Source organism: Thalassophryne amazonica, chromosome 1 (genome assembly GCF_902500255.1).
Source record: "Thalassophryne amazonica chromosome 1, fThaAma1.1, whole genome shotgun sequence".
NCBI lineage: Eukaryota > Metazoa > Chordata > Actinopteri > Batrachoidiformes > Batrachoididae > Thalassophryne > Thalassophryne amazonica.
The window spans coordinates 136,803,143-136,827,433 of NC_047103.1; the positions used below are offsets into that span (position 1 = coordinate 136,803,143).

Consider the following 24,291-nt stretch of genomic DNA (forward strand, 5'->3'; position numbering starts at 1 on the left):
GAACAGCACTTCTTCTGTTTTATCATGATATCTTTCAATAACTGCATGCCAGATAAATACATCTGTATTCTCACTCTCTCATCAGATATATAACACACTTTTGTTTGCATTTGCACTCAAGTTTTTCATGAGGGTATCTATATATTGGAGTGCGTGACTTTGCAGCCCACATACAATTTACCTTCTTTAGAGATGAATGGGCTCTTATGGGAGAACTGGAAGTGCCCTTGCGTGGTTGATGTCATACCTGTCCAGTCGTTCCCACTGTGTTTTGTACAATAACACTCCCTCTAACCTTAGTGACAAGAAATTTGGGGTTCCACAGGGATCCATCTTAGGCTCCCTGCTTTTCTCCCTTCATATATAGCACCCCTTGGGGATATACTGCTGCATTTTGGGATTGCCTTTCACTGCTATGCTGATAATACTCATTTGTACATGCTGATAACTACTGGTAATCTCATCCACATAAAATCCTTAGAAGATTGCCTTGCATCAGTGAGAAGCTAGATGTCTAGTAACTTCCTACTTTTAAACTGATAAGACTGAAATGATGGTTCTTGGTCCAGCGAGCATCAATTTGACCAGCTAGCAGCCTAGGCTTGTGTGTCATACATCATACTGACAAAGTGAGGAAGCTTGGGGTAATTTTTGAGCCTATGTTGTCCTCATTTGACCTCCATATTAGAAATATTACAAGGACTGCTTTCTTCCATCTGCGAAATATAGACAAGATTCGTCCCATCCTGTCTATGGCTGATGCCGAGATCCTGATTCATGCATTTGTCTCTTCTAGATTAGATTATTGCAATGTTCTATTTTCTGGTTTACTGCAGTCCAGCACTAGGGGTCTCCAATTGGTTCAAAATGCTGCTGCCAGACTTTTGACATGAAGCAGAGAGTTTGACCACAGAACACCCATTTTGGCATCTCTTCACTGGCTTCCTGTCTCTGTGACTACAGATTTTAAGGTTCTGCTACGAGCCTATAAAATTGTTCATTGACTGGCACCTCCCTACCTAGCTGATCTAATTAAACCTAAGTACCGGCCCGGGGTTTGCGTTTGCAGGATGCAGGACTATTTTGTGTCCCAAGGGTGAATAAAAAGTCTGCCGGTCATAGAGCGTTCTCTTATCATGCCCCTGTTCTGTGGAATGATCTCCCTGCATCAATAAAGCAGTCAGATTGTTCTGCCTTTCAGGCATCTTAGTTCAGTTTGTTAAAGGGAGTTTTATTTTGACAGGCATGCTTTTATTTTGACACTACAAACTGCAATAGAGCAGGAAGGGCTGGGTACATGCATCTTGTGCTATCTATGCACGCTGTTGCAGACAGATGAGAGCTTACAGCCTAAAACATGAAAAGGGCTAAACCTTTGGGTATTTCTTGGAGAAGCAACGCCTGTAAGTGTTATCTGTTTTTTACTGTAGAATTTGTGCCAAAAAAAAAGAAAAGAAAAAAAAAGGTTTGTGAAGCTAGCTAGAGTCAATGGGAAATATTACCCACGTTGTTTAAGCTAAATATTTCTATCACTAGTCGGAGCTGTTTCACTGCTCATTCTTGGAGACTCTTGTTGAGTGATAATTCATTCATTTGCTGTTTACCTGTTGATATATGCAGTCATTTGTTATATAAGAAAAAAGTTGATTGATTGATTGATTGATTTGTGGGTGATCTGTTATTATTTTATAGTGATTTTATATTAGCAACAACAAGCTCTAAGTTACTGTTTATATTTATTATGAAGTTATATATTAATGAAAAGAGATAGCTAATTGCAGATTTTCTCTTTATTCCTTTTCAGTTTCACTCTGTATTCAAAACGATGAGGAGACTGTGTAATAAATTTGCAAACTACAACAAGGACACGTCCTTCATCATTGAGTCAGAGTTTAGCTCACTGTCTAGTCGAAGCTTCCACGCCTCGGCGAGGACAGTACAGTGAAAAGGCGCAATTAACCAGAGTTCTACACCAAAGGTATCAAGCAGAAAGGATACAAAATGGAACCAGCACAGTCGGACAAAGCATCAGTACGTTCAAGAACCACAAAACTTTCCTCTACGTCTGCTGCAATGGTACAAGCACGAGCCAACGCAGAAGCAGCAAAGGCACGGGCTGCATACGCAGAAAAGGAAGCAAAGCTAAAAGTGGAAAAGGCTGCAAGAGAAGCAGAGCTACAGTTAGAAAAATCAAGGCTGGAAGCTGAACTGAGTGCATTGGCATTTCAAAGAGAAGCAGCTGCTGCCATTGCACAAGCTGAAGCATGGGAGGCAGTGGAAGAATTAGACTCAGTAAAGTCAGAATCACCCGCTCGTGAAATCCTCCAAAAGGACATTGCTACACGGACTCAAGAATATGTCCAAAGACAAGTAGAACTTAAATCACGACAAAGTCAGGAAGCTGTGCATCCCACAGTACCCGATCCAGTATTGCCAGAAAAGAGCTTTGTCGCATGGGATGTCCTGTCACAGAAGGACTTAAAGGGACAGGACAAAGATGGCAATGAGTGTAACAAACCGCAAACCAAAACGTTTCTTGACAGCCAAGACAATTATGGAAACAATGATCAAACAAGCATTCGTTATGGACAAAACAGACGCCAACCAAAGCCCAAGTCAACTCTCTACCACTATAGCCCTTCACCAAATCCGACAGCGGCATCATACATTCCCAGAGACTTTACAACTCCCATCAGTGTAACGCCTGAAACGGAACACCTAGCACGATACCTGGCTCGCCGTGACCTAGTGAGTACAAGCCTCTACCAATTCGACGACAAGCCAGAGAGTCATCGCGCATGGCAGTCGTCATTCAGCGGTGCCACTTCAGATTTAGGACTCACAGCTAACGAAATTCTGGATTTACTGGTTAAATGGCTTGGGACGGAGTCCGGAAAACATGTCAAAAGAATCCGCTCTGTATATCCCGAAAATCCAAACATAACTCTCCAAAAGGCCTGGGCCCGTCTCCAAGAATGCTACGCTGCACCAGAAGTGATAGAGAAGTCTCTATTTAAAAGACTTGATGAATTCCCTAAAATATCTACCAAAGATTATGCGAAGCTAAGAGACCTAGGCGATCTCCTCATGGAGCTACAATGTGCTAAGGAAGAGGGTTACCTGGCGGCGCTAACATACCTAGACACTGCCAGGGGCATAGGACCTATCCTAGAAAAACTTCCTTACGGGCTGCAGGAGAAATGGGTCTCAGTCGGCACAAAGTACAAAGAGGAAAACAATGGTCTATTTCCCCCGTTTGATTACTTTGCCAGTTTCATCTGTCATGAGGCACGTAGGAGAAATGATCCAAGTTTTATTTTTTCACGTACAAACGAGAGATCAAATCAAGCTCCCTCTAGGAGTTATGGCAGTAAAATATCTGTTCATAAAACTGACATCTCTACAGGGCAAAGACAGCCAGCAAACCTGCCTACAAAGAAAACTGAAGGACTAGAGAAAAACTGTCCCATCCACAACAAACTACATCCAATAAAGAAATGCAGAGCATTCAGAGCAAAAAATATTGAAGAAAGAAAAACTATTCTCAAACAGAATGGTATCTGTTTCAAGTGCTGCACCTCGACTAGTCACTCAGCGAAGGATTGTAAGGCACCCGTGAAGTGTACGGAGTGCGACAGCAATCGTCATGACACTGCCATGCATCTAGGTCCGCTACCTCAAGTCTCCCCTCGATCCTTACCCGCAGCAAGCGATGGCGGGGAGGAAGAAAGCACTGTCGACAGTACAGCAGTGAGCTCACAATGTACTCAGGTGTGTGGCACCGGACAAACGGGTAGATCCTGCTCTAAGATCTGTCTGGTTCGAGTGTATTACCATGGTCAGCGTGAAAAAGCAGCCAACATGTATGCTATTCTAGATGACCAAAGTAATCGTTCACTAGTCCGCTCAGACTTCTTCGATTTGTTTGATATAAAGAGCAATCTGTTCCCCTACAGACTTAAAACTTGTGCTGGGCCAACTGAGACAGCAGGTCGCAAAGCAGAAGGTTTCCAGATAGAATCTCATGATGGAAAAACAGTACTCTCACTCCCGCCATTAATCGAGTGTAATGAAATACTAAATGACAGGACTGAAATCCCCACACCCGATGCAGCTCGCAATCACCCCCATCTGAAGAAAATAGCTCAATACATTCCGGAGCTTGACCCCAACGCAGAAATCCTCATTCTGCTGGGGAGAGACATTTTTAGGGTCCACAAGGTCCGTCAGCAGGTGAATGGACCTCACAATGCCCCGTTCGCACAGAAACTGGACTTAGGATGGGTCCTGATCAGTGATGTGTGTCTTGGAAATTCACACAAACCAACTGTAAACTCATACAAGACAAATGTATTAGAAAACGGCCGTCCTTCTATCTGCACTCCCTGCAACAGCGCCATCAGGCTAACTGAGAGCGTCTGCCAAAACGGAGACCAAAGGACTAAATCTGGTAAAGCATCTCTGGAGGCCCTAGGACGGAATGTCTTCAATGAGACAGGTTCTGACAATAAACCAGGCCCGTCCATCGAAGACTCAATCTTCTTGGAAATAATGGACAGAGAAATGTTCAAGGACAAGTCAAATCATTGGGTCGCTCCCTTACCCTTCAGAGCCCAGCGACAACGGCTGTTGAACAACCGTGAATACACCATGTCTCGCTTCAACTCACTGCAAAGGACTTTACAAAGAAAACCAGGCATGAGAGACCAGTTTCTTGACTTCATGAATAAAATCTTTCAGAACAAACATGCAGAGGTGGCTCCGCCCTTGAATGAAAATGAGGAGTGCTGGTTTTTGCCAACCTTTGGAGTCTTTCACCCACAGAAACCAGAAAACATACGCGTGGTTTTTGACTCCAGTGCAAAGTACTCTGGCATGTCCCTAAATGATGTTCTCTTAAAAGGCCCCGACCTCAATAACTCCCTCATAGGGGTTTTGATCCGCTTCAGGAAGGAGCAGGTCGCTGTGGTCGCCGATATACAGCAGATGTTCCACTGCTTCCTTGTTCACAAAGACCACAGGAACTACCTGAGATTTTTGTGGTAAAGAGATAACGACATGTCCAAAGATGTCATCAACCATAGAATGCGGCTGCATGTGTTCGGAAACAGCCCGTCCCCATCTGTGGCCATGTATGGACTAAGGAGACCTATTCAGGAGGGAGCACACAAACATGGGACAGACACAGTCCAGTTCGTCGAACGCCACTTTTACGTAGACGACGGTCTCATTAGTGTGCCCACAGATGCTGAAGCCATCGGTCTCCTGCAAAGGACACAAGCCTCCCTCAGTGAATCAAATTTGAGACTGCACAAGTTTGCCTCAAACAGTGACACTGTCCTCCAAGCATTTGCACCGGAAGATTGTGCTGTTCTGAAAGACCTGGATCTGAGTGGTGAGGCCACGCCAGTGCAGCGCAGTTTAGGCCTACTATGGGTAACCACAACAGACACCTTCACATTCAAAGTGTCAGAAGAGAACAAGCAGTTCACTCGCAGGGGTGTTCTGTCTACAGTGAACAGCATTTTCGACCCCTTGGGCATACTCGCACCAGTGACCATTGAAGGTAAAAGTCTTTTGAGAGAGTTCAGTGTAGACAAGTGTGATTGGGACGCACCTCTTCCCGAAGGAAGGCTTAAAGAATGGGAAGCATGGAGAGAGTCTTTGCGCGATCTGAACAAGCTGCACATTCCTCGGGCATACAGTGTAACCTCACTCTCCAAAGGGAAGCGCATAGAGCTATGCGTATTTTCCGACGCATCCACCAAGGCCATTGGCGTGGTAGCCTACCTCAAAACTGTCCAAACTGAAGGACGAGTGGATGTAGGATTTGTTTTAGGAAAGGCTAAGCTAGCCCCACTCTCCCAACCCACCATCCCTCGGCTGGAATTGTGTGCAGCAGTACTTGCTGTGGAAGTCGCTGATCTCATCCAGGATGAACTTGACCTGAACCTGGACTCAGTTAGGTTCTACTGTGACAGCAAAGTCGTGCTTGGATACATCTACAATCAAACTAAACGTTTCCACATCTACGTTCACAATCGAGTTTGTCGCATTCATCAGTCAACAACACCAGGTCAGTGGGTCTACGTCTGTTCTGAAGAGAATCCTGCAGACTACGCCACTAGGTCAGTCCCCGCAGCCTCACTGACACACACAACATGGTTTACAGAACCAGCTTTTTTGTACAAGCCAAGCAGTAGTGAAGAGGACACAGAACAGACATATGAGCTTGTGAACCCAGAATCAGACACAGAAATACGGTCTGAGGTGAGCAGTTACCTGACACAAAGTCGTAAAAAGGGACTTACCGCTACAAGATTCAAACGCTTTTCAACCATGCATTCACTCACCAGAGCAATGGCTACGCTCATTCACATCGTGAAAACGTACACACGGAAAATGCCGAGCACATGTAAAGGATGGCACCATTGTACTCTCCCACAAACTCCTGATGAGTTGTCTCAAGCAAGATTTATCATCACCAAAGCAGCACAAGAAGAGTTTTTCTCGAGTGAAATTGCAGATCTCTCTCGCACACAGTCTGTGTCCAGAAACAGTACATTTAATAAACTCAACCCAGTCCTTAAAGGACATCTGATTTGTGTTGGCGGAAGGCTAAAACACGCGGACATAAGTGCAGCAGAGAGGAACCCTATCATCTTGCCTAAGGACAGTCACATCTCCCTGCTTTTAGTAAGACAATGCCATGAGCGGGTAAAACATCAAGGCCGCCACTTTACTGAAGGGGCCCTCAGAGCAGCAGGTTACTGGGTCATAGGCGGAAAGCGGCTCATCGCTTCAGTCTTGCACAAATGTGTTGTATGTTGTCAGTTGCGCCGCAAAGTCGAAGGACAGCTGATGGCTGACTTACCCCCAGAGCGCTTATACATATCTCCACCCTTTACATATGTTGGAGTTGACGTGTTCGGACCTTGGCCAGTTGTTTCCAGACGCACAAGAGGAGGCCAGGCCCAAAGCAAACGATGGGCTATGCTATTCTGCTGCATGAGTTCATGGGCTGTGCACATTGAGATCATTGCATCTTTGGATACATCCAGCTGCATTAATGCACTGAGGCGGTTCTTTGCCATACGTGGACCGGCAAAGCAGATAAGATAAGAACAAACTTTGTGGCAGCTGCGAAGGAATTGGGATTGAGTCACAAAGATCCAGATGTCACAGTGCAAAGGTTCTTGAATGAACAGAACTGTTCGTGGGTTTTCAACCCCCCACATGCGTCCCATATGGGAGGGTCTTGGGAACGGCTTATAGGTCTGTCAAGATGTATCCTAGATGGTATCCTGCTCAAACAAAACGTTCAGCTTACCCACGACGTCTTATGCACTCTAATGATGGAAGTGGTGGCAGTTATCAATGCTAGACTTCTTGTCCCAGTCTCTGCTGACCCAGAGTCACCTTCCATATTGTCACCAGCGATGATTCTTACTCAGAAAGTAGGAGTTTTCCCACCTCGAGGAGAGTTTACGAGTTCTGGCGCCTCTGGCGTCAGGAGTACCTTCCCACCCTACAGACCCGAAGGAAGTGGACAGACACAAAAAGAGATCTGAAAGTAGGAGACATCGTGCTCCTCAAGGACTGCCGAGCTGCACGCAACAAGTGGCCTATGGCGAAGATCACTGCTGTCTTTCCAGGAAGAGATGGCAGAGTCAGAGAAGTCCAGATAAAGATGTCAGATCAAGGCTCTTTAAAGTCTTTTCAGAGACCGATTACAGAAGTAGTACTTCTTTTGCCAATAGATTAAATAGAAAGGTTAGAGATGGTTATAGTGACCTAATAAGGTCAGGCGGGGAGTGTTCTGCCTTTCAGGCATCTTAGTTCAGTTTGTTAAAGGGAGTTTTATTTTGACAGGCATGCTTTTATTTTGACACTACAGACTGCAATAGAGCAGGAAGGGCTGGGTACGTGCGTCTTGTGATATCTACGCACGCTGTTGCAGACAGATGAGAGCTTACAGCCTAAAACATGAAAAGGGCTAAACCTTTGGGTATTTCTTGGAGAAGCAACGCCTGTAAGTGTTATCTGTTTTTTACTGTAGAATTTGTGCCAAAAAAAAAAGAAAAAAAAAGGTTTGTGAAGCTAGCTAGAGTCAATGGGAAATATTACCCACGTTGTTTAAGCTAAATATTTCTATCACTAGTCGGAGCTGTTTCACTGCTCATTCTTGGAGACTCTTGTTGAGTGATAATTCATTCATTTGCTGTTTACCTGTTGATATATGCAGTCATTTGTGGGTGATCTATTATTATTTTATAGTGATTTTATATTAGCAACAACAAGCTCTAAGTTACTGTTTATATTTATTATGAAGTTATATATGAATGAAAAGAGATAGCTAATTGCAGATTTTCTCTTTATTCCTTTTCAGTTTCACTCTGTATTCAAAACGATGAGGAGACTGTGTAATAAATTTGCAAACTACAACAAGGACACGTCCTTCATCATTGAGTCAGAGTTTAGCTCACTGTCTAGTCGAAGCTTCCATGCCTCGGCGAGGACAGTACACAGATCCTGTGGAGACTTAAGTCCAGACTTAAGAAGCAGTGATTATTAAGGTTTAAGGGTCCAGATGCGACTGGGCCATTACTTGGTGATGGACTTAAAAGCAGCCCAGGTTTAAATAGTCTATTAGAAATCAGTCAGTCATATGATCCAGGTGTTCTCTCAGAAATCAGTTACTCAGATAATCCAGGTGTAAAACAAAAACTGAGGGCACCATCTGTTGAAAAAAACAACACATGACACTGGAATCCTGACACTTATTTTACCTTTTGTATGGCTAGCATATTGGCATATTATGTTACTATGCTTTTTACTTTTTTACTCATTTACTGTGCTTTTTTAATATTTTACTGTGCTTTTGTAAATCTTAATTCTTTATATTTTGTTTTTTGAATTGTTTTGTGTGAAGCCCCTTGAGGTGACTCTGCTGTGAATTGGAACTATATAAAATTAATAAATTCAATTGAATTATTACTCTGAAAGCCATTTGCCTTAACAAGTGGCTGTTAATATCATCAAACTAAGTATTGTGAGTTCCTGTAATGAAATTTCAACATTCATTTCGAGATACCATGGAGAAGCTTTTATCTGTGTGTGTAAGCAGCAGATTCGCATGATTGTTTATTGTTAGTGGCTCTCAAGCGGCTGCAGACACAGAAGTTATAAGAAAGTATTACATGGTGCTGCGCTCCAGGACCCTACTGTTGTGCTTACACAGGGTCTTCACATAACTAGGTTATCCTTCTAAAAAAGGTATGTATGCATGCATGCATAAAAATTGCATGTGTGTGAAAAATATTAATGTCTAACAGGTTACAGTGGTGGGCTCAAGACTAGCGGAGCCTTGGTTTGCCTTGCAAGTCTGTGGTGCATACGACATGTTCAAGAAACATGGAGGAAACATCACCAATCTTATGCAGAGGGTGTCAACTAACAAGCCAGTTGGACTACAGGCATCAAGGTAAGCATTCATAATTGTAAGCGAAAGGCAGTTACAAGCAAGTTGGCTTTCAGACACAGTGTGTAGGATTTAGTGTTATCTCGTGGTGAGATTGCAGATTACGTTATGTCATCATTGGTCATGATTTTGTTCCCCTTCATGTTTTCGCTTTTCTGGTGACAGGACTTCATGCTCCTTTACTTTGTTTTGTGATAATCAGCAGGTATGAATCTCATCTCATCTTCAACCGCTTATCTGGAACTGGGACGTGGGGCAACAGCTCCAGCAGGGGACACCAAACTTCCCTCTCCCGGGACACATTAACCACTTCTGAAGGGGGATACCGAGGCCTTCCCAAGCCAGTGTGGGGATATAATCTCTAAACCTAGTCCTGGGTCTTCCCTGGGGTCTCCTCCCAGCTGGACGTGCCTGGAACACCTCCCGAAGGAGGCGCCCTGGGGCATTCTTTCCAGATCCCCGAACCACCTCAGCTGGTTCCTGTCAACATGAAGGAGCAAATGACTGAGTTTCTCAGCGGATCTCTAAGGGAGACACCAGCCACCCTCCTGAGGAAACCCATTTCAGCCCCTTGTATCTGTCTTTCAGTCATGACCCAACTCTCATGACTATAGGTGACAGTATGAACAAAGATTTACCAGTAGATTGAGAGCTTCACCTTTTGGCTCAGGTCCCTCACAACAGTACAGTAGAGTGAATGCAATACCACCCCTGCTGCGCCGATTCTCCAGCTAATCTCACACCCTATTGTCCCCTCACTTGTGAACAAGACCCTGATGTACTTCACTTGGAGCAAGACCTAATTCCCTACCCAGAGTAGGTAATCCATCTGCTAAGAACCATGGCCTCAGATTGAGAGCTGCTCATCCTCATCCCAGCTGCTTCACACTTGGCTGTGAATCAATGCAGTGAGTGCTGGAGGTCACAGGCTGATGAAGCCAACAGGTCCACATCATCTTCAAAAAGCAGTGATGAAACCCCGAGTCCACCAAAGTGAAGATCCTCCTCCCCCTGACCATGCTTCAATATCCTGTCCATGAATATCACAAACAGGATTGGTGACAAGATGCAGCCCTGGCAGAGGCCATTAAAATAAAGGCCTTTTAACACCTCCTTGTGCAGCTCATATTTTTGGAGTGCATATGTTTTAGTGATCTAGTATCCCTTTTTCCAAGAACACCCTCAATATTTTTCTGCTTTATTGAAAAAACCAGAGCAACCAGTCTTTTTCTCTATTTCCCCACAGAAACAAGTTTGACTTAATGCCGAGAACCCGATCACAGCTCTTGCTTTGTGAGTTCAGAGATTGGATGACCCTGAGAAGGGATCCCCTCACTCCATAGTCCTGCAGCTCCCCCGCCCCCACAGTATCTCCTGGGGTACCCGAGCATATGCCTTCTGCAAGTCCACAAAACATATATCAAGTGGATGGGCATACTCCTAAACTCCCTCCAAGATCATTATTTGAGTGAAGAGCTGGTCAGTTGTTCCACGGCCAGGACGGAACCCACATTATTCCTCTTCAATCTGAGGTTCGACCATGAGCTTAACCTTCCTTTCCAACATCCTGGAGTATACTTTAGCAGGAGGATGAGTCATGTGATGCCCCTGTAAATGGCACACACTGTCTCGTCGCCCTTTTTAAATATGGGGACCACCACCCCAGTTTGCCACTCCTTAGGCACTGTCCCAGACCTCCATGCAGTGTTGAAGAGATGTCTCATCCAAGACAATCTCTCCACAACCAGAGCCTTCAGCATGTGTGGATGGATCTCATCAACCCTCGAGGCTTTGCCACTGTGGAGTTGTTTGACTACCTCAGTGACTTTTTTAATTGAATTTATCTCAGCACACATAGATCCAAGCAATTAACAAAACATACAAAGAAAGAAAAAGACAAAATAGTCCAACAAAGAAAAGAGAAAATAGTCCAAGAGCACACCCATGCGGCCGAAAGGGGTTAGGCAGAAGCAAAGCTTGTAGATGCCTACCCCATTAACCAAAGAAATAAAAATTTTACATATGTATATAAAAGATTATACATTCATCCAATTAAATCCAGTCCAAAAAAGAGTTGGGGGGTGTGTGTGTGTGTGTGTGCAAAAAAACCCCATTTATTCCCACTCCCTATTTCAATCGCTCAATCACTGCAACTCATAGGACACATTCCCAATGTTAGCAAACAAACTACATTCACAATTCATGAACTCATAGAGCACAAACTCATTTTTCTTCATCAGTAACATATCTGGAGAACATCATTTCTTTATATTGATATTTAAACTGAATAATATTTGGACATCGTTTGAGTTCCTCTGTTAGTTTATTCTGTCAGTTTATTTTAGGGCCATAAATGGAGACACAGAAACCTTTACTGGTCGTCCGAGCACCCACAATTTTAAAATAATACAAACCCCTTAGATTATATTTTCCCTCTCTCTCCATGAAAAATTCTTGAATTCTAAAGGGCAGTTGTGTTATGTGTCGGACGCAGCTCGGAGAACCGACCAGCGTTTGAAGGACCCAGTATGAAATAAGCAGAGCACTGGCATGGTGCGCTCCCAGCAGCGCTAACGGTCCGGAGCCAGAAGCTGTTCGGACCCAAGGACCCCGCCGACACCCCCCAGGTGGCCGCAACAAACCGAGTCTGTGAAAGAAGGAACCATTATGTGAGTCCACACTCTACACACAGAGAGAACACTTAAAGGTGTACAAACAGCAAACACTTCCTGGCTTGATTACTAATCAACTTCCCAACCTGCAGGCATGGAACATCCAGTTCACAAAACTCCACTGCAGTGGAAGCCGATACATGACTAACATACAGCTCAATATAAAAAGGTGTGAGGGACACCACATTTACTGACTGTATAAATGTTAGTCACAAAATCTAACATACCTCAGGAAGTGTGCTGATGAGCGTGAGACCTCACCCCCTCCTCTTTCACAGACCGTGCATCAAACCTGGACGTTCTCTGCATCCACTGATGATGAGATGGCTCCCGAGACGACGATCTCACCCGTCTGGTCACAAGGTCGAGTCTCTGGCAAATACACACTGTATACTCCAGTCTTAAATGCCACCATGTTCCAATCCATATAGATGCACCTCAGCTGTGAGTCCTGACAAGCCGCAGGTGATCAGGGTGAGGTCCTGATAACCTCAGCAACACAGCCACTCAGTCCCAAATGCAAGCCACCTGGAAGGAGAAACAAAGGACAGAAACAAAAAGGCAGCCAGGCCCCCCCAGCCATATAACAAGTTGCTTATTTTTCACTTTATACATTAATTGCACCATCTTAAATGCAATCATATAGTGGAATTTTAGATTTAATGAACAATGAGGTTGGTGTGGTCCTGATAACCTGCATTGTGAATTGCTCTTAATGCTCTTTTTTGGAGAATGAATAATGGTTGCAATGTAGTTTTATAATTGTTGCCCTAAACTTCAGCACAGCAAGTCAGGTAGGGTGCAACAAATGAACAATACAGAGTATGTAGTGCTTTGCAATCAAGAACATGCTTTGTTTTATTCAACACTGCAAATTTTTTGATACTTTCTTTTGAATATGCCGAATATGAGCTTTCCAATTAATTCTTTCATCAATAATAACACCTAAAAAGTTATTCTCTTTGACCCATTCTATGTTGTATGTTTAAGTGAATGTCTTTATCATTTCCAAATAACATTATTTAGTTTTAGACAAATTTAGTGACAATTTATTAATATCAAACCATCTCTTTAACTTAATAATTTCAATTTCTAAATCAGATAATTGTTGCAAATTTTTTCGTGAACAAAACAGGTTTGTATCATCTGCAAAGAGAACTGCTTGAAACAAATCCAAAACTTTGCATAAATCATTGATGTACAAAATAAATAGTTTTGGTCCCAACACAGAACCCTGGGGAAGCCAACAAACGATGTCCAGATATGAAGAGCAGTAGTCCCCGAGTTTAACAAACTGCTTCCAGCTTTGTAAGTAACTTTTAATCCAGTTCAGAGCCACCCCTCTGATCCCGTACAGTTCCATCTTTTGCAATAATATGTTGTGATCTATTGTGTCAAAAGCCTAAAAGCCTACGACTATTCCCCTTCGATCCACATGTTTATTGAGCTCTTCTACTGAATTGAGCAGTGCCAGTGCAGTGGATCTTTTCACTCTAAAACCATATTGGCTTTCATCAAGCAAGTTATGTTGTTTATAAATTTATCCAATCTGTTATAAGTTTTTCCAGTATCTTCGAAAACTGACAATAGAAACACAGGCCTGTAATTAGTAAAAGATGGTTGCTACCAGATTTAAATAAAGGTATCACTTTTGCCACTTTCATACAATTAGGAACTATTCCAGTTTGAAATGATTTATTGAAATATGTGATAATGGTTTTGCAATTTCAGTAATTATTTGCTTTATTAAAGACATATGTACATCATTATAGTCTGATGACTTTATACTTTTACATTTATTAACAACATTAATAATTTCCGTTTCATCTACTGGACCAAGAAACATTGTGTGCGCGTTTCTGTCAATTACTTGAGAATTTTCCCATGGGCTGTGTGGAATCTCAGCTGCCAGATCTGGCCCAACATTAGCAAAAAATTTATTAAAACTATTCACTGCCTGGGTCGTGTTATATTCATCTTTGTTGTTATAAGTAAAGTATTTAGGATAGTTATTTGATTTGGGGTTATTTTCCATGTATCCTTTATGTTGTTTTTATCATTTAGTATTTTTTTCAAAGTACGATTTTTTGCAGTTTTGCATAATAGTTGTTAATTTATTTTTATAGTTCTTGATTTACTTTTATTGAATTCTCTATATAGCATATTTTTCTTCTTACAAGCCTTTTGAAGACCTTTTGTTATCCATAGGTTAGCTTTATATTTATTATTTTTTACTATAGTGTATAATTGGACATTTTTTGTTGTATATATTGATAAATACATTTACAAATTCGGAATATGCTAGATTAGCATCTTGCTTTTCATATATAGAATTCCAATCATGTAAAAGTAAATCATTTTTAAAGGCAGTGATTGCTTCTTCTGACTGCATACAGTATCGAATTTTCTCAGTACAATTTTTAATTAAGATCAGTTACTATAAAGATTGGTAAATGGTCACTAATATCGTTGATTAATAGGCCACTTAATGTTTTTGTATCAATATCATTTATAAGTATGTTATCAATGAGAGTACCTGAATGTGAAGTTATTCGTGAAGGCCTAGTAATTTTTGGATATAGGTTTAAGCTGTACATGGTATTAATAAAATCCTGTTCCTTTTTGTTGATATGGATTTAAAAGATCAATGTTTATTCAAGCAATTTAATTCATAACCCTCCAATTCATAGCTTGTTTCATCAACCTCTGTAAGCCAAGTTTCAATTATAGTAATTATACTAAAAGATTGACAAAATTGGTTTAAATAAGCTTTAATATTCACAACGTTTTTATATAGACTCTGTAGCATCAGGAAGAATATAATATGTGTTTTAGGATATTTGAAATTATCACTTGTGGATCATTTCAAATATCCTGAAACACATATTATATTCTTCCTGATGCACATATAATATATAATATAATTATATTCTTCCTGATGCACATGTACACATATAATATATAATATAATGTATAATAACATATAATATGTGTTTTAGGATATTTGAAATTATCACTTGTGGATAAATTTACCTTGAATACTGGGAGCACCACCTAGGACTGAATGATATTATCACAAGGTTGTAATATCTATGATTTCAGGGTCAGTCAATAGGAAATATCAAAATCAGTCTCTAATCTTCAGTCGTAAGTTTTACATGTCAAGTCTGACCCCCTCTGTAAAATCATACAAAATCACAGACAGAATGAGGATGATGAGGACGATGAATTTCATTGAGCAATTATTGTATGACGTTCAGATAATTTGGTTTAGTTGCGGGAGTTTAAGAATGAATTCCATCTTAATCATCAGGGAATTTACTTTGGTATTTATTAACGTGAGATAATTAGTGATGGTGAATAGGATTAAAATAAAGCCACTCTGTTTTTATCTGACTCTGCAGCCCGGTCTTACTTGGACGCTGTGCAGATCGGTCTCCGTAGGTCATGTGGTGGGATTCGTCTCGTTTTCAGTCAATGATCCATCCGTCACACAGCTGCTTCAGGGACCTTGACAAAAAGACTCTGCTGGTCACCCCGCCCGATTTCTTTGGTTACCGGGGAGGCATTCTGTTGTTAGGCTGTGACTTGCGGTGGCGGTTCAAATCGCTGTTGACGTCTCAGCTGACCTGGATGTTTTTATCTCTGCAGCGCTTGTAGTCTGGGATCGTGAGAATAAAGGCTCGAGTGTCTTTACTTTTCTATTTGCCAAAACAAAAATTTGTCTTTCGTCGTCATCTTTGAAAGCCAGATCAAATCACAAAACTCGATAAAGTTGCCTTTGTAAGAAAAATGTTTGCGGGATGAATTTGGAGTTCAAGAAGAAAAAAGGTTTTAATTTGAAAATTTGCAAAAGGAAGTTAAATGCGCCTGCGCGTTTAACTTTACAAACACTGAGCAAAAGTTATCTGTAGAAAAAAATGAAAAAGTAAGTTCTTGTTGGTGTGCACAAACAAGTATTGAGTTTAGACAGCACATGGTTGCAGACCACATGCTGTGTCATTAAGGTGACTTCAGACGGCTAGGCAGGGTCTCGAGACCCAAGAAGAGAGAGCCAGAGGAAGAGAGAATAGGAAGGGGCGCCTGCTTTTAAAGGGTTAAAAACTCCACCCCCCAAAATTCTGGGTACTGTAGTTTTCTTCATCATTCCTTTGTCTAGTTTTATAACAAATCAGCGTCTGCTGTTCTTAAATTCCTGCTTACAAACCAAGCAAGTCCTGTATTAAAAAACTCTAGTAAACAATGTCCTTAGAACTACCACCCAACACAATTACATATATGAAAAAGCACATTGGATAAACTTTCTACAATCTATGATCACAGCACAAAATACCAGATATATCAATTTCATGTGTGAGGTTAAACAATCATGTTTGTTTCCTTTTCCTCTTTTTTTTCTTCTGGTTTCAACAGCAAAGTACACTTTTTAAAGGTGGTTAAACTTTATAATACTGTACAAGTTAGTTATCTGCCCTTCCCCAATTTGTCAAACACAGGTCACTCTTGATTCATGGACTGGAAGGGACTGGGTTTTGGATTTCATTGTAAAATATTATACAGAGGGGAAAATAAGTAATTGAACACCCTGCGATTTTGCAAGTTCTCCCACTTAGAAATCATGGAGGGGTCTGAAATTTTCATCTTAGATGCATGTCCACTGTGAGAGACATAATCTGAAAAAAAAATCCGGAAATCACATTGTATGATATTTTTAATAATTTATTTGTATGTTACTGCTGCACATAAGTATTTGAACACCTAACCAACCAGCAAGAATTCTGGCTCACACAGACCTGTTAATTTTTCTTTAAGAAGCCCTCTTATTCTGCACTCTTTACCTGTATTAAATGCACCTGTTTGAACTTGTTACCTGTATAAAAGACACCGGTTCACACACTCAATCATTCGCACTCCAACCTGTCCACCATAGCCAAGACCAAAGAGTTGTCTAAGGACACCAGGGACAAAACTGTAGACCTGTACAAGGCTGGGATGGACTACAGGAAAACAGGCAAGCAGCTTGGTAGAAGACAACAACTGTTATGTGACAGAGAAGATGACTTTAAGCTTGGCTTTATCTCAACATGAGTTGACGTGCTGTTGGATTAACATGCAATGAGTTGGGTACTTTCCAGAAGCAGGTGAAGATCATACTGGACTTTCCATGATTAATGGGGATTTCCAGAGAGTGGCGGCAGGTGTGGGAACAATCATGTGTGCTTAAATCATTAAATATTCTAATCAGACAAAGTTTTATGTGATAAAAATTAAAGGAAATGTGTCTTCTTTATTGATAAGAATGTTAAGAAGAGTTAATAAGGTATGAAAATCAGACTTGGAAAATAATTGATCAATGATTAAATTGGTTTATGTGATTTGTGTTACGATGATCAAATGAATTGTTTTTGGAAAAGGTTACAATGAAGTGATTAATCGATGATTAATTTGTTGTGACTTCAAGAAATGATTTATAAATGATAGTATTAATTATAACGTTTTAAAGGCTTAAAGTGTAGGCAGACTGGACTGGTTTAAGAGAAAAACAGGAAGGGCGTTGAGATGGAAATTTCCAGAACAGATGAGGGAGGGGGTGGATCTGAGTCAATGCTCCCTGATGACTAAGGACCAAAAGTGTATAAAAGAGAACTAAAAACAGGAAGCTGGGTTATTCTTCAGATCTCTGCAAAAGGCTCCTAAAGGATACACAAATGCTGACAAGCTTGTGGAGATCTACTGGACTATTTCACATTGAGAGTGAGAGTTTTGGAGCAGGAACCATCAAGGAGAGAGAGATTTCTATATGCACCCACATGGACGTTCGAGGGAAGGAGCTGCAGAAGGAGACAATAACCATTGGCCCTCATCCTGTGGGTGCTATATTGATCTAAGATTTCTCTCTCAGCTCCCAACAACCTACGGACCGATACTCGGCAGACAGGCGTCGGTCCTGGCCGGTGGCTACCGGCTGAAGACACCCCAACGTTCGGCATACGGATGTTGGATGTAGGTTGACTTTGATCAACCGAAGAAGGAATATTTTTCAAAATATTTAAGTTGGATTTAGGTTGGCTTTTTGTCAACTGAAGTTGGATTAACATTCGGCATACGGATGTTGGAAGTAGGTTGGCTATTACCAACTGAAGAGGAATTTAATCATCAGTTGAGGTTAAGATCCCCTGGCCAGGGTGCACGATCTCAGATCCTCATACTCTCACCTCAAAAGGACTTTTAGGAGATTAGGACAATCCCCTTTAAAGTGAGTGATTAGGTTAATGTGTTAAAATCAAATAATTATCTGCCAATCAAATTTCTAATCATGCTATAATCAGTTCTGTATTATCAATTGAAAAATATAATCCATTGTAACTATGTTATCTGCACTTGCACATCCTGCAATAAATTTCTACTTGCAGTTAAAGTGCTAATTCTGGACATTGGATTATTAAAAGTTCTGGAGGTGTAAATATGAAGTACATTGGGTGTATAACATCAAATTATTCTTAAAGGTTGGTCTGGTTAACGAAAATAAACACATCCCTGAGGTCCTTTATGTGGACCGCTAAAACATAATTATAGCAACTTTCCAAGAGCCCTGATCCATTAGAGTGAGAGCTGCCGTTAACGGGCGTGGCTGGTTTGTATCCTGGTTCCGGTGGAGGCTATTCGACCGGGGTGTGAGCCCAGCTTCAGCGGGGTGGACATCCGAATGGAGGCAGTGACCAGCTAGACGAATCTCCTCGCCACCAGCTTAATCAGCCTCCGAGTGGCCCTGCCGGGTAAGACCCGTGGGGAGTTCGAGGGCCGGACCCTTGTGACGGAGAGCTGGTACACGTTTAAATAAGGAGCATGTGCGGGATCTGACATATGATTATTTATTAGAAAGTGGAAGAAACACAAGATGACTGTCAATCTCCCTCGGTCTGGGATTCCATGCAAGATCTCACTTTGTGGAGTAAGGATGATTCTGAGAAAGCTCAGAACTACACAGGAGGACCTGGTCAATGATCTGAAGAGAGCTGGGAACACAGTCACAAAGATTACATTAGTAACACATGATGCTGTCATGGTTTAAAATCCTGCAGGGCAGCAAGGTCCCCCTGCTCAAACCAGCACATGTCCAGGCCGTTTGAAGTTCACCAGTGACCATCTGGATGATCCAGAGGAAGCATGGGAGAAGGTCATGTCATCAGATGAGACCAGAATAGAGCTTTTTGGAATCAACTCCACTTACCATGTTTAGAGGATGAGAACAACCCCAAGAAAACCATCCCAACCGTGAAGCATGGGGGTGGAAACATCATACTCTGGGGGTGCTCTTCTGCAAAGGGGACAGGACGACTGCAACGTATTGAAGGGAGGATGGATGGGGTCATGTATTGCGAGATTTTGGCAAACAACCCCCTTCCCTCAGTAAGAGCATTGAAGATGGGTCATGGCTGGGTTTTCCAGCATGACAATTACCCCAAACACACAGTCACGCCAACTAAGGAGGGGCTCCGTAAGAAGCATTTCAAGGTCTTGGAGTGGCCTGGCCAGTCTCCAGACCTGAACTCAATAGAAAATCTTTGGAGGGAGCTGAAACTCAAAACCTGAAAGCTCTGGAGAGGATCTGTATGGAGGAGTGGACCAAAATCCCTGCTGCAGTGTGTACAAACCTGGTGAAAAACTACAGGAAACGTTTGACCTCTGTAATTGCAAACAAAGGCTACTGTACCAAATATTAACATTGATTTTCACAGGTGTTGAAATACTTATTTGCAGCAGTAACATACAAATAAATTATTAAAAAATCATACATTGTGATTTCCAGATTTTTTTTATTTTTTTTTTTTTAGATTTTGTCTCTCACACTGGACATGCATCGAAGATGAAAATTTCAGACTCCTCCATGATTTCTACGTGGGAGAACTTGCAAAATCGCAAGGTGTTCAAATCCTTATTTTCCTCACTGTATTTGTCAATTCTGCATCAATTTGAACCAGACAAACCGTGTGTGATTTCCAAGTTGCTGGCAGTTCACCTGTGGTATGATTTTACTTGAATCTTGCTGTAAAGACATAGAGTTTACACTTTGGGAAAAAGTAGGTCTTTCTGGGGTCTGTGTTTTTTAGATGAGAAATGAGTTGGCAACATCTGGTTTTGGGCTGATAAGGGGATTCACAACTCTATGAGGAATGCACTTTAGAGAATCTTAAATCCTGTTAGTGGTGGGGGTTGATGACAGTTGGCCATCCTGTGCTATGGTCAGGAAAGCCTTTTAACAACTTGATATTTCCCATGTCTTGGTTGGAATGGGCTTCTCTTTGAAGAATGCTTTTTATGACTTGTGCTTAATGCAGACCTAGGAGGTTGAATGGTGGATGCAGGCTTCTCGCTACATTCCCCCACTCAATTCAACTTTGGGTCTACAACGTTGAATTGCCAAGACGAGGAAGGCTGTGAAGATCGGTGGGTGATGTCTTCCACTGGCAGGGAGCCTGTGGAGGGTTAGTGTCAGAGTAACAGAGTGGCTTGGCGAGATTACTGCATAATTAAAGTGGTTCGACTATGATACCACAACACATTTTTGCCTATTTACATTGATTTGTCGCCGGTTTGGCTAAGCCAAATCCAATACCTCGGATGTCTGATCGGGTTTGAGTTCTCGGTTTGGTTATAAAAATCAGACACTTCAATGGCTCCTTCGTATTGGTCCGGATGCAGGTGGTAGAGGGATACCTCACCAATGCAGAGCAGGGCGTTTTCAGGTACTGTGACCCAGAAGGTCTTTCGAGGGAGCTTGATACAAGTTGATGTGTCATGACGGTCATACACTAGTAGGGCTGATTTTTCAGGGGTGTTAACTTGCCAGCGTTGTCCCACTATCTCTACCTGGGTGTCCGTGACCTGGCGGAATGGACAGCGATTCACCCCAGTGAGGGTTTTGAGACCGCAGATGCCGTCAGTGTCATCTCGAATGAAGGGTTTGCTGGGACACAGATAATGGATATCCTTAGTAATGGTACATATTTTGAGATTCGGCACTAAGTATAGATCAGGATTAGGGTCATTGAAAGCCACCACGGGTGGTGTGTGGATTTTGAGGTGATTGTCTCCTTGTCAGAGACCTACGTTCATGACACTTTTGAGTCTGTAGATGTTTTCGGTAGTGACAAGAGCAAGTTAATTAGAAACACCATTTCCAGATCCTCTGGATAGATTGGAATTGAGCTTCCCAACGTGTACACGAGGCGAGCTTGTAGCGGCTCGACTATGCTGTGGGTTGTGGACTATAGAAGTTGGTGGACCAGGGTTAAAGGGACAATGTAGAGTGGAATCCTACCAACAGCGAGGCTGTCAATTGAAGCTCCAACATCCCTGGTCATGTCTGCCATGAGCATACTCAACATCTGTGTCTGTTCATAGTCTTCCTGCAACACTGACGTTAGTTGGTCTAGTATGCCCACGGTCTTTTTGAGCATGCTGGTATGGGTGTTAAGGATTACCACAGTGTCTCATACAGTTTGTCTAATGAGCAGCAGGGTCACGAGCCAGGTCATCCTGGCAAACACAACAAACATGGTTAGAAATTTGTCTTAAAATGGTTAGAGATTTTCTTTTTCTTTTCTGATTTATAACACATAGTTTAACTTATCTGAACTGATTCTCAGTTAGAGCGTGGGCTCACCCCCACTACGGTGGTGTTGGTGAGATCACCTGAGTTGTTTTATTTGTCCTGTTGGAAGTTAAAATTATTCTGATAATTTGTCTCGATCAGTGTAACTCAATTGTTTGGGACGCGGCAGGTGTCGATATTCCTTCTTTGCGTCCTCTCAACCTAATGAGTGGTTTTAGGTTCTATCGGCAACTGTGGTGGCCTGGCGAGTCCCATGGGGGTTTTGTGAGGCTTAATTTGGTTGCAGTGTACCCACTTGAAAACTGGTTCTCTTTGACCCTTGCTGACCTTGATTTGGTATACGACGGTGGAGAGTTTGTCAGTCACCAAATATGGGCCAGTCCAACAGGGTAGCAACTTGCGAGTCAACCTGTCTGATTTCTGGCCGGGTTGTCCGAATGAGTAGTACCACACCTTGTCCCCCACTTGTATCTCATGGTGGGACGCCTTCTGATCATAGTAGGCTTTTTGACCTTCTGCGCTTTTGTTCAGGTGTTGTTGAGCAAAGGAGAAGGTGGCTTTCAGATGTTCAGTCAGGTCAGTCATGTAACTGTTGAGCCATGTACGCTGTCGCAATGTTTGCCTCCCCTGGCTGGTACAGCAGGTGGAGGGGGAGAGTCATCTGTCAGCTTGTCATCATTTGAAAAGGGGAGAACCCCGTCAATTTGTGAGGGGTCACCCGGATGGCCATGAGGACCAAGGGAAGTTTCACATCCCAGTCTCTGTGGTTGTCTGCCATGAACTTGCACAGGATGGTCACCACAGTTCGGTTGGCCCTTTCCACCTGTCCTGACGACTGAGGGTGGTGGCTGATGTGGAAGTTCACCTTTACCCCCAGCACTTGCCAGAGTTGTTGCATGACTTCACTGGTGAAGTGGGTGCCTCTATCCAAGTTTATACGGATAGGTAGTCCAAATTGTGAAAAGATGTGATTGATCAACAAATAGGCACACCTGTGCACTAATCATGGTGTCTAATCAGCATCTTGGTATGGCACACCTGTGAGGTGGGATGGATTATCTCAGCAAAGGAGAAGTGCTCACTATCACAGATTTCGACTGGTTTGTGAACAATATTTGAGGGAAATGGTGATATTGTGTATGTGGAGAAAGTTTTAGGTCTTTGAGTTCATCTCATACAAAATGGGAGCAAAACCAAAAGTGTTGCGTTTATATTTTTGTTGAGTATATGTTGCTTTCATTCCTCTGTGACCTGCGCATGGTGAATCATGCCCATGCATAAACATCACACCCCGGTGGTTACTAGGAACCACTAACACAGGTGAAGAGAGATCCTCGGGAAGCATAGAAAAAGATGCCACTGAGCACTTATAGGTTATCTCGGGGGTGGTACAGCTGTTTCAAATTCATCCTCAGTGAGTGGTGAACTTGAGGATCAGTGAGGTGTAGCACCATTTTGTTTATGGCCGAGTCCAGACCCTGGAGTGAAGCCAGGTCAGAGTCGGAGAAAGCCGGAGCAACTGAGGCTGTTGTGGAGACGGGGGCTGTGGCAGCGTCTGAGGCCGCAGTCCTGGCACGGGTCCCCACGGACACAGCATGGGTGGGTGGGTGCGGCAAAAGTGTCTCATTGAATGCCCACGCTGTGCCGTCCAGAGCGCCTTGCTTGGCTAGCGTGTCAACCAAGTCATGAGATTCTTTGTCTTGGCTTGGTGTGTGAGAGTGACCTCTGACCTTTTTCCAGGATATCTGGAGGTTGTGCATAGTTATGAGGTGGTCACAAGCCACAAACAGTTCTTTGTGTTTGACCGATTTCCTGTTGGAGGTCATGAAACCATTGCGTTTCCAGCCAGGTAGATGGCACAAAAAGCTAAGGCATACCTAGTTTGAGTCTGTGCATAGCACAAATGTTCTGACATTTTGCTCCACAGCTAAATGGCATGTTATGAGTATGCCAGCAATTTCTGCATACTGAGAGGACTGTGGTCCCAGTTGAAACTTTTGTGTCTCATGTGGTGTGTTGTCAATCCACGCGACCCCCACTCCTGCCCGGGCGACTGTTTCATGGTGAAATGAGTAGCCGTCCACATACGCAGGTGATCATGCCTCGGCAGACATTGTGGTCAAAGTAATGGTCATTAGGGGAGTCGGGTGGTGACACGTCTTCGTTCAACGGGTTTGCAGCTGGTGTGTCTTGGGTGCAATGCTGGAAAGCAGCTAACCTTGTGCCTAGGGGAGTTTTGCGGTCTTGTGTGTACCGCACCTCCATGTCAAAACTTTGCAGTGCCATCAACCAAGAGGCAACTCGTGAGTTTGTTACTACACCTTCTCGCAGTCTTTGACTGTTAAGGAATGTCACTGGTTGATGATTGGCTTCAACAATGACTTTTTGTCTGCCCAGATCGTTGGCGAAATGTTTCACAGCCCAGACTGTTGCTAGTAGGGCTTTTTCGCAGTCACTGAATTTAAGTTCCGGCAGTTGTATTGTTTTGCTCGCGTATGCGACCACTCGCCTATCTTTGTTGT

General features: G+C 42.7%; 1 protein-coding gene across 1 annotated transcript in view; it reads right to left on the minus strand.

The window, feature by feature from the left end:
* The window catches only part of LOC117514733 (sodium- and chloride-dependent GABA transporter 2-like), a 254,710-nt gene that overhangs the window by 135,039 nt on the left and 95,380 nt on the right, over nt 1–24,291 (minus strand). The gene's annotated exons all lie outside the window — the stretch shown is intronic.